The following is an 11,801-nucleotide window of genomic DNA, read 5'->3' on the forward strand; positions in this document are numbered from 1 at the left end:
AGCCAGAACTGGGTGAGACTCCCACCTCCACCTGACTGGGTGACCTTGGGCAAGTCAGCTTCCTCAGGCTCATTTTCCTCACCTCTGAAGCAAATTTCTCCTGCCCTGTTCTCGGCTCCGAGGGGCCACGGCCCAGCGACCCAGTCGTTGCTTGTATTTTGTTATGTTTCTAATAATGGAGAGCAAAACTTTTCCCGAACGTTCATTATAATGCTTCATGATGTTAACACCAGGAATGAATGAGAAGGGTTTGTTTTGTTTTGTGATTGTCTTATCTTGTTTCTAAATATCTCCTTTATCTATCTGTCTGTCTCTCTATCTGCCACTTCCCACCATGGAGGCCACATTTGGAGCCACGGTAGCTTTGCAAGGGGATCGCTCGTCTCACCTTCAGGTACCAATTAGTTGCAGAGATAGGAGCATTCAGAGCTGTAAACCGGAACTCCCACCACAGAAGAGGGAAGGTTCTGGCGCTGTAATTGCAGATGGGGAAATCCTCCTGGAACATCTGCGTGCCAGCATTGTGGCCTTGGCGGGGTGCCGGCTCTCTCCCTGTGGGTTTGTCCACCGTCACTTAACCAGGGAGGATTTAACAGTCTGCTCCGGCTGTCAGCCGTGCTCTTGAATCCTCTCTCATCTTAGTCACACTCCTGCTTAAGTGAGTCGTTCTTGACTCCCTGGACACCAGAAGCCTTTCTTCCTGACAGCAGGTGAGATGCTGGCAGCCTCTCGACGGGGACCATCCACTTCAGTGCCTGCGAAAATCCCCACCGCCCGGCGACCCAGACATCTGAAGATTTTGCTTAAGAGAGTCGGCCGCCACTGGAGGGAGGTGTGCCGGGCTGGCGGGCCCAGCATGAGCCCCGCTCCACCTGAGCCGGGCCCCCCCTCGCCCCCCCTCTCCCGGGCACCGCTGCCTGGGAAAGGCTGGTGCTGCTGGAGGGGAGTGAGGGGCGGGGGTAGGCCGCTTGGCGCACAGGAGGAGCGAAATTCACAAGACCAATTCCGGAAGTCTGGGGTTTGATGACGTACTGCTTCAGCGTGAATTTTCACAGTAAAAGCAGGACCTCAAAGAAATTTCACATTCTCCGTATACTCTGCTGCCTTGACGGGTGCTTCTGTTGAAAAGTTTGAGGAAGCCAGCTATTCTGCTCCCAACCACACAGAGCCTAGCCTGAAGAGGGGAGGGAGAAGGCGGTAAATATATATTTGACAAGGCGTGGGCTCCAAGGCCCGGCTATGGGCGTTTTCTGGTCTCCGGCAGTCGGCAGATAGAGCCAGGGCCTTCTCTCACACATCTGCCTGAGTGCCTCTAAAAAGCCTGGCACTCAACCACGTGAAAGCCGGCCTGTACCTTCCCTCTGTTCTTAGCTGGTCTCTCCCGCTATGAAGCCATCCCCCCTCTCAAAGCCCAGCGTTGACTCCGCTGCTGTTTGGTGGTAAAGGACACAGTTCCAGGACAGCGGCTAGCCGATACCCTCCCCCCCCCCTTCCCCACTCCTCCCCACAAGGAAGGTTCTGGCTTCGCCTTACAGTTCTCCTGGAGAACAGGCTCTCCCACTCCAGGGCCACCAGTCCTGCCGGGAGCTCGCATCCCAAGAAGCCACAGGCCCTGTGGGAAGAGCGGGATGGTGGCCAGCCTCCCGCCGTCATGTTGAAAGACTTAACATTTTATTTCCTGAGTTTTGTTTGGATGGCTTGGCTTCTTTTCTCTTTGTCAGATGTCAGCCCACCCTGGAAATGACAGTCTGATCTGGCCTCCCGCTAAACCACTGCTGTGGACCGTACACAAACAGAACTGTCCTTACGTCTTGACAACACTCACTCAGTGTCACAAAGGGCACAGCCAGCCTGAGCCCAGGCCTGTCTGATCAGAAGGGCCAGAAGTGCGTATAAGAACAATAACATCTGCCAGTTATGCAGGAGAGACCCTTAATGTCCTTGAATGATGAGAGGGAGGCAAACGTCCTTGAGCTTTGCCTGATTCCTCAAGCTTTCAGCTTGGAACTTGAATGTGATGGCTGGTCCTCGGTCATCTCGGCCTATGAGGTCAGCTTAAGGATGGAAGCTACACAGTAAGGATAACAAGAGCTGAAAGACAGCAGCCTGGATGCCCTGCCCAGCTCCTGACCTCTCACAGGTGAGACCTCAACTTTTATTTAAGCCATTCTGTATTGGTTAGGCTTCTCCAGAGTAACAGAACCAACAGGAGATGTACAAGTTGACCCTTGAACAACACGGGAGGGTTAGGGATGCAGGCCTCCTCCCCATGCAGTAAAAAATCCAAGTATAACTCACAGTCGGTCCTCTGTATCTATGGTTCTGCAAATGCAGATTCAACCGACTGGAGATTCAACCAATCGCAGATCGTGTAGTGTTGCTGTATCTATTTATTGAAAAAAATCGGCATATAAGTGCGCCCGACTAGTTCAAACCGTGTTGTTCAAGGGTCAACTGTAGATAGATAGATCGATGACAGATATGTATATCTATATATATCTACCTATCTAGAGAGATTTTTTATAGAAATTGGGTCACGTGGTTATGGAGACCAAGAAGTCCCACAGTCTGCCACCTGCCAGCTGGAGAAACAGGAAAGCTGGTGACTTGATTCAGTCTGAGTCTAAAGGCCTGAGAATTCGGGGTCTGATTGTGTAAATCACCTCAGTCTTCCTTTTCTTGCTTTACTCCCTCATTTTGGCGGAGCTCATCCTCCAGCAGCTTCCTGAGAAAGAGTGTATGTGTAGGAGGCATATTCTTTGAGTCCTTTCCAGACCAATGACATGTTTATTCTTCCTTCACACCTGCCTGGCACGATCTCTGGGTTGGAAGTCATTTTCCTCCCTCACAGCTGGTGACGCTCATGAGAAGCCCAAAACCGGCTGGTTCCTGACCTGTGCGCAGGACCGATTTTTTCTCTCTAGACACTTACAGAACTTTCCTGTGTCCCCAGTGTGCTGATATTTCATGGCTGTGCTCTTTGTGTGGGTCTCTTTTCACCCCTCTCCCGAATGCCCAGTGGACCCTTTGAAACCCCAAATTCGAGTCATTCAGTGTTCAGAGATTTCCTTGAAATATTTTGCTTATGACTTCCCTTCATTTACTCTCCATTTTCTTGCTAGAACCCCTGTTATTCAGATATTCAGAGAATCACGTCCTCTGATTTTCTTGTGATTTCTCTTTTGTGTTCTATCTTTTTATGTTCTTGTTTTTCTTAGAAAGAAACATCCTCATGCTATGGGTTGAATTATGTCCCCACAAAAGATGTGGATGTCCTAACCCCGGTGTCTGTGAATGTGGCCTTGTCTGGAAATAGGGTCTTTGCAGAGGATTGGGTTAAAATGAGGTCAGTAGTATGGGCCATAATCCAATATGACTGATGTCTTTATAAAGGGGGAAATTTGGACGTAGAGACAGACATGCACGTAGGGAGAATGCCACGTGGAAATGAAGGCAGAGATTGGAGTGATGCTTCTACAAGCCAGGAAATGCCAAAGGTTGCCAGCAAACCAGCAGAGGCGAGGAGAGAGGCAAGAAACAGACTCTCCCTTGACAGTCCCCAGAAAGACCCAACCCTCGCCAGCGTCTTCATTTTGGACTTCCAGCCTCCAGAACTGTGAGACAATACGTTTACGTTGCTTTAAGCCACCCAGTTTGTGGCACTTTATTACAGCAGCTCCCAGAGACTAACACACCTCCTCTTTGCCTTCCAGTTCTTCTATGAAGCTCATTTCTTCTGTCATGTTTCCGATTTCCAAGAGCCTTTTGTTGTTGTGTTTTTTCTCTGTATATTTACTTTGTCACATCCTCTTCTTATATCATGCCTGTAGTATATTCTCTCGTCTCTCTGAGAAAATTAATGATGATTTAAAGCTTTTTTTCCCCAGAAGTAGTCTCTGTTGTTCAGGTCCTTGTTCTATGCCCTGTTAAAGGCTTTCCTCAGGTGTCTCCTATTGAAGAGGGGCGGGCTGAAAAGCTGAAACACCAAGCCCAGAGCAGAGCTTGTTATCTGTCGAGGGATGTGCTGGCGCTGTTTTTGGGGAAACGCTGAATGTAAATGTCTTTAGGTCTGCCCACCTCAGGAGTCTCAGACCCTTCCAAACTCCCGTCTGGAAGTAAAGACCGACCGGGAACAGTCTGGGGCCTCAGTCCTCATCAGGTAAGGCCATGCATCATCTGCTTCACCTTCTTGGGGGAATAAACCTTCATGCTAGGGTGGAGTCGGGGAGGAGAGAGCACCCTGCCTCCAGGAGTGAGAGGTGGGCCCAGCGAGCCCATCTGGGAAACCATCCACTTCTTTAACAACTTGAACCGGTTCTCCTTATTATAAAGTCAGCCCTACCCTTCACCTCGACTTCTAGAATTACATGAGGAACAAATTCCTGACCTTTGGAAGGATTTGGTTGATTGCTGGTTTGCAACTTGGCCTAAGATTTGGCTTTCTTAAGGCGGTGGCCACCTACCCATCTATTTCCCAGCTTAAAACCTTTTCTTATCGTTGTCTCCTCTTCATTCTCCCAGACTTGTGTGTGTTTGTTTTGTTTTTCGGGTTTTGGTTTTTGTTTTTTTGCTGAAACAAAACAAAAAGCCAGCCAAACAAACAAAAAATACCCCCCGCCCCCAAACCCTAACCAAAAAACCTCGACTCTAGTTTAGATGGTATGCCAAGAGGGAACAAAATGATATGCGTGTACAGTTCTTTGGGAAACGCTGAATGTAAATGGAGATGGAGATCTTTATGCGAAAGCCTCAAGGTCTCTTTTTTTTTGTTTTATAAATTTATTTATTCATTTATTTATTTTTGGCTGTGTTGGGTCTTCATTTCTGTGCGAGGGCTTTCTCTAGTTGTGGCAAGTGGGGGCTACTCTTCATCGCGGTGCGCGGGCCTCTCACTGTCGCGGCCTCTCTTGCTGCGGAGCACAGGCTCCAGACGCACAGAGCTCAGTATTTGTGGCTCACGGGCCCAGTTGCTCCGTGGCATGTGGGATCTTCCCAGACCAGGGCTCGAACCCGTGTCCCCTGCATTGGCAGGCAGACTCTCAACCACTGCGCCACCAGGGAAGCCCCTCAAGGTCTCTTTTTAAAACTAACTTTTACCTTCATGATGAAAACACTCAACAAACTAGGAGAAGAAGACAACTTCCTCAACCTGATGAGTCTCAGTACTGGCCAGGGAGAGAGTCTAGGCGGTGGCTGGGACTACCCCACCTGCTACAAGGAGATTTCCAGGCGCGGCTGGAGAGAAGTGAATCTGGGATGGCTGCCAAGGGATCATGGTGCGCAGGGGAGCTCACTGGCACAGCTAATGGTGGGGAAGGGCTGAGCCTTGGTGCTGGGGGCCTACTCCCTACTGCACCGTTCCAGTTCTCGCTAGGAAAATGAGGCCTCTCCGGCTTCCTCGAGGCTGAGGAATGCCATGTGGTACGCATTACCCTCCAAGTAACAGGCCATTTACCTTCCCCAAGGCCGGGAGCAAACAGACCTAATTGATGTAGCCACTGGGATATTGTATGTCTCTCACTGTGGTCCCAGGACTGGAGACCCTCTTCCTTTTGCAACCAGGATAACATGTTGAAAACATGGTGGTCTTCGGTCTCAATGGAAAAAGCAACAAAACCACATTTTAGACGGTTTGGGGGGGGGGTTTGAAGTGGTTTCTGGTTAATCCCAGCTGCATCAGGCCATCTGAGAGGTTGGCTACAGCTGGGGGCTGCTAGAATGAGGAAACGATTTCACTAAGCTGGCCTGCGTCTACATTCCCAAACGTGGAGTTCAAGGATTCATCTTGGAGAAAATGAAACAGAAGCTTCCAACAAAGGGTTCTTGGAAGTCGGTGTGTAATTAACCTTTCTGTGTAACGTGAGATTTCTCAACTAAATGGAGGGGAGAAAAAATAGATTCGATTTTAATAATTAACAGATACTTGTAAACAAGTTCCAGTGTGCTTTATAGAGTATTGATTACCGTATGCCGGGGGTACTGGTCGAGAGGCACGTCTCTGATCCAGTCTGTCTCTTCCCTTTAATTCGGGTTTTCTCCTGTAATTTACAAGCAGGTTGGGCCGGGCCTGGCTGTGTGGGAGCGTCCGCTCGGCTTCTGGAGCCTGGGGCCTGGTTCCGGTGTCTGGCCTCATTTCATCTGGGACCTCGGGGACTTGTCTCCAAGCCATAATTGAACTCCCATTTGACCTCAGTTTCCCCCGGAGCCGATTCCCTGGGGACAGTGTGCTCTGGGGACCCGACAGGCTGTAGGAGTTGCCACCTGCGCCCTCCTGGGCAGAACGCGGCCTCCGGACAAGTCTTATTGGGCCCCCAGGAGTTGCAAAGTGTTGCTGCGTGTGGATGTCATTTGTGCTGTAATAGCTTTGCTGGGGCTGCCGTAATAAAGTACCCCAGACCGGGTGGATTAACGACAGAAATCTCCCAGTTCCTCGGGGTTGCAAAACCAAGGTCAAGGTATTGACAGCGTTTCCTCCAAGGTCTGTGAGGGAAGGGCCTGTTCCCGGCCTGTCTCCTTGCCTTGCAGGTGGCCGTCTTCTCCCAGTGTCTCTTTGTATCATCTTCCCTCAATGTGTGTCAGTCCCTCTGTGTCCAAATTCCCCCTTTTTTTTTTTTTTTTTTTTTTGCTGTACGCGGGCCTCTCACTGTTGTGGCCTCTCCTGTTGCGGAGCACAGGCTCCGGACGCGCAGGCTCAGCGGCCATGGCTCACGGGCCCAGCCGCTCCGCGGCACGTGGGATCTTCCCGGACCGGGGCACGAACCCGCGTCCCCTGCATCAGCAGGCGGACTCTCAACCACTGCGCCACCTGGGAAGCCCCAAATTCCCCCTTTTTATAAAGACACCAGTCACACTGGGTGAGGACCACCCTAACAACTTCATTTTAACTCCATCATCTGCAAGGACTCTGTTTCCTAATAAGGTCACATTCTGAGGTCCTGGGGGTACAATTCAACACATGAATTTTGAGCGGACACAGTTCAACTCCTGAGGACGCCATGGTGCTTCATTTGCCGTGGCCCTGTCTATCCACTGGTGCCTCTTACTGGGTGCCTCTCACTAAGTACATTCCCTCCTGGCTTCTGTACGCTTTTGGGTTTTGTGCCCCTGCCCTCATTTAGAAGTTCGTTCGTTCATTCATGTGTTTAATCGAACATAACAGTGCTTACTTTGAAAGATTGCTCAGGGAATTCCTTGGCAGTCCATCGGTTAGGACTTGGCGCTTTCACAGCCAGGGCCTGGGCTCGATCCCTGGTCGGGGAGCTAAGATCCCACAAGCCATGTGGCGTGACCAAAAACAAAAAGATTCCTGAGAAAATGAAATACCATATTTACATTTTTCGCTTCATGTCTGACACATAGTAGGTACTCAGCCACACTGATTCATCCATGCACTTACCGATATTTATTAAGCAGCCCTAAGGCCAGAAATGGGGCTGGGCTGAGCCCGGAAAGCCAGGCAAGGTACCTGCCCCGATGAGCTTAGAGGAGGGCAGACTGGATCCAGTAGCCCCAGGAGAAGTGTGTGAACCAACACTGGTGAGTGTTCTGCTGGGGGTCCCAGGGAACCTGGGGCTGGAGCAGAAAGTGTTCTGTTCAGCTGGGGGTCCCAGGGAACCTGGGGCTGGAGCAGAAAGAGAGGGGCAGGAAGGCACAGGTGGGTGCACAGGGCAGGCCTGCAGAGCCTGTGGCCCACGGGAAGGCAGCTGAGCTTCCCCCTCGTGTCCTGGGTGATGCTCTTGGTAGTTTTTCAGCAGAGGTTGACAGAATCAACGTTGTGCTGAGGGGATCAGGTTGGACTGGGGCAAGAAGAGATTCCAGGAGAGGTCCTGGCAAGCTGCAGCAGGCGCCCCGAGGAGAGAGATGGGAGCTGGGCCTGGAGGGTGGTGGTAGAGACAGGGAGAGGCGGTCGGCTTTGAGAGGTCAGGGGTAGAGTTGGCAGGACGTGGGGATGGGTGGGTGGGCGTGGGAGGGAAGAACCAAGGAGGGACTGGCTTGCAGAGCCGGTGGGGGCGGGGGGTGGCTTCCCTCTGAGAGAAGCAAGAGGGTCTGGTTGGTGGTGAGCTGTTGCATTTCAGGCAGAGGAGTCTAGACTCAGTAAAGCATGAAGTTATTGTCAACCGTGTGCTCGCTCATTCCACAGCTATTTATGGAGTACTTGTCCAGGGCAAGAGCGGTGCTGGTTGTCAGGGATACCACAGTAAACAGCGCAGAGCCTTATCCAGTGGACGTTCTAATGCGGAGATAGACAACAAGCATGGGAGCACATAGATAATAAGGTCCTTCCAGACTGTGGTAAGGAAATGCAGCCAGGAGAGGTGAGGGGAGAGGTGAGGGGCTACCTAAGTTGGAGTGGACAGGAAAGGCCTCTCTGAAGAGGTGATATTTGAGCTGAAGCCTGCATGGTGAGAATGAGTCAGCTATGGAAGAATCTGGGGAAGTTCTTGGTGGGCACAGCATGTGCAAAGGCCCGGAGGAGGGAGACGAAGCCTCAAAATGAGGTTGGAGTGAAAACCAGGGGCCAGGTTGCTCAGGGAATTACAGGCTAAAGGAAGGCACTCATAATTTCCCTGGGACTGTGGAAAGCCAAGAAGCCTTTAAGGAAGAGAGGGCCAAGTTTAAGAAAGCCAAAGAGGAATTCTAGGGACCCTGCCTCTACGTTTCTCTTTTTGCTCAACTTGGTTTGAATCGTTTGTGTCACTTGCAAAACCGTCTTGATGAACACATCTGGTAAGAAAAATCTTTCTTGGGGGGCATGTGTCAGGATCTGAGAAACACAGAATGGCAGAGCTGAATGGAGCCACAGAGCTGAGCTGGGATAGTCGAGTGCAGACAGCTCCCCTGGAGACTGAGGGGCGCCAAGACCCAGGCCTCTATTATCTGCAACAGCTGCTCTTTCATTGGCTTTTCATGTGGGGGTCTGCGTGCTCGTTCAGTTGTGCCGTCCTTGCCTGAAAGAGTTTGGAAACCACTGAGCCAAGTGTGTGATGGGGGAACTTTTACAGATGGGGAAACTGAGGCTCGGGGAGATTAGTGAGTGCCTGAGCAACACAGCTGGGAAGAGGTCGTTCCAAGAATGGGAAGCAGGTATGCAGCCCCTTATTCCAGGGCTCTTTGCAGTGGAGAAGGCCGACTGCCACAGAAGCCCGGGGTGGGGCCTTTTGCTCTGAGGGCACAAGGCTGTAGCTTGGAGGATGCCCTTCCTGGATGTGGCCAGCCAGGGGCTTGGAGGAGCTGCAGCTTTGGCTACATCCCTCCCCAAAGAGGGCCAGAACCATACACCCAGGACCAGGCAGTGCAGCCTAAAATAGGGATTTGGGGCATAAGCTTCGGAATCAGGGCTGAGTTCAAGTCCTGGAACTGCCCCTGGCTTTCTGTGGGATGCGGGCACATGACCTAAAATCTCTGAGTCTCAGTCTCCTCATCTGGGATAAAAGGTGCAGCAGCCCGGCAGGATGTGGTGAGAACAAAGTGAGCCTGCACACCGAGCATGTAATGTGGCACCTGGCACCCGGCAAGCCCTGAATTAGCTCGCGCTCAGCTACCACCCCTTCACCACCTGCATTCCAAGGCTCACACTGCAGGGCTGGGGACAGGAGGCCCCCAGAGGCAGAGCCTCAAGAGGGCTGGACCAAGGCTGGTCTGTCAATTGCATGAAAATCCCACCTCACGGGAAATTTCCGTTGGAAAGGAAGCGTGGGAGCTCAATGTTTTCCCACTGAAAGGAATTGTGACTTCTCCTCCTGGTGTGGCTCTTTCTCATGGATCAGAGTTGCAGCAAATGCTGTCGCTGTTCTCAAGGATTTGTTTTATTTTTATTTGTGTGATGAACGATCAAAATAAATAGACTGTGTGATTTCAAGGAACTAAAACAAAAAGAGAAAAACCTGCCTCGTCGTGTTCTAGATTCTTCTTCTGCCAGGTTTCAGGCACCGGGGGCTTCTTGTTAGGGGCGCAGACATGCTTATTGCATGATGTTCCCAAGGCTCAGAGGAGCAGACTCAACATTCAAACGAATCTTTACTCCTGTTGTAATTTAAAAATAAATAGAATGCTAACATTTACTGAGCTATTTCTATGCACCAGGAACTGTGTTTTATATATATTCTCTTGATCAGCTCCCCTCCAAAGCTAAGGATTAGTCTTATTCCCATTTACAGATTTGACAGTTAAGGCTAAGAGAGGGCAAATGACTTGTCCAAGGTCATGCAGAGACCCTGGAGGGAGGGTAGGGCAGCTGCAGGGCTCCAAAAAAAGATGCTGAAACTCTTTCTGGCCTTTGTGCCAGTTGAAATATGATGTTGTGTTAAAATCTGGTGGCTGTGCCTTTCTGGGTTCCCAGGGCATCTTGGCAGAATACCGACTGGCTACAGCCCAGAGTACTAAGGCCCTGAAAAACTGTTTACTTCAAAGAATAGTGGTCTCCCTCAACATAAAACCTCCTAAACTTTCAAAGTGTGATAGTCAGATTTTACTATGATGATGCTGCATGACAAACAACTCCCTTCAAATCTCAGGAGCTTACAGCCATAGCCACACATGGATCTTGCTCTTGGGTCTGTGGCCTTCTGGGGTAGCTCTGCTTTAGGCTCTGGGTCTATTGTCAGGTATGTTCCAGGTGTTTCTTTGTTCTGGAATAAGTGGTTACCCAGAGGATGTCTCATGGTAAATGGCAGAAGCACAGAAGACCAAGTGAAATGAAGCAAAGACATTTAAAACCTCTACTCGCACACACTCACTTACACTGTGCTGACCAAAGGCAGTCAAATGGCCACACACACCATCAATGTGGGGAGATGTACAATGTACTTCTTCTACCAATCCCATCTGCCATTCTAAGGCGACTGACACCAAGGCCACCTCGCCTTGCTGCAGTGGGCAAAGGCTTTGCCTCTTCTTTCTATGAGGATAAGGCTGGAGATTTCCCAAAGGAAATTTACCAAAGACTGAAGGAGGAAACAGAGAGGCTATAGTGGACGTCTGTTGGTTCTACTTGCCAAGAATCCATTCTGCTAGTAAGTGGTTCTCGATTTCGCTTTGGTGAGTCCCTTGCCTCATTCTCAGTCTCTGTGATTTGGGGGTAGGGATACTGTCCTCATCTGCCAACTTCAGGGGTGGACACCTGATCCATTTCTGGCCAGTGGGAACACTGCATCCCCTTAACCAAATGATTGGTTCTGGGCTGGTCATGTGACCCAAGCTGGGTCAATGAAACTGATACTCAGGACTCGTGCTAGAACTATGAGAACAGAGTGTCATGTTTCCAGAGATTCCGTGAAGTAGAGTAGAAGACTGAAGCCTTGGGTAGTCATCTTTGTACCTCTGGTACTGTAAGGTGAAGCTGACACCGAGGAAAAGAAGACCAAAGGATGAGACAGAATTGCGAGGACATCATTTGAGCATCTGGATCCAGCTGTGCCTGAAAGCCCTAAACTCTACAATAAATTCTTTTGGGGAATGGGAGTGGGCTTAAGCCATTTTGAATTGGACCATTGTCCCTTGCAACTGAAAACACCTTACTAGTTCAGAACTAGAGCTAAATGTGGTAGAGTGAGATGGCTAAGACCAGCCTTGGGTTCAGATGCTAGCCTTGCCCCTGAGAGCTGCGTGGCCTTGTTGAGCCTCAGCCTCCTTATCTGTAAAATGGGAATAGTAACAATCGGTTTGATGATCGTTGTGCTGCTAAACTATATAAAACAGGTTGTCTGGGTTTGGCAAGTTGTAGGTACTCAGTGAATGGTCGATGTTGTTAAAACCAGAGGATTCAGAAGTAGGCTTCCTGTCCTCCCTGGGCCAGCGTCCAG

Source organism: Globicephala melas, chromosome 11 (assembly GCF_963455315.2).
Source record: "Globicephala melas chromosome 11, mGloMel1.2, whole genome shotgun sequence".
In the NCBI taxonomy this organism is placed as follows: domain Eukaryota; kingdom Metazoa; phylum Chordata; class Mammalia; order Artiodactyla; family Delphinidae; genus Globicephala; species Globicephala melas.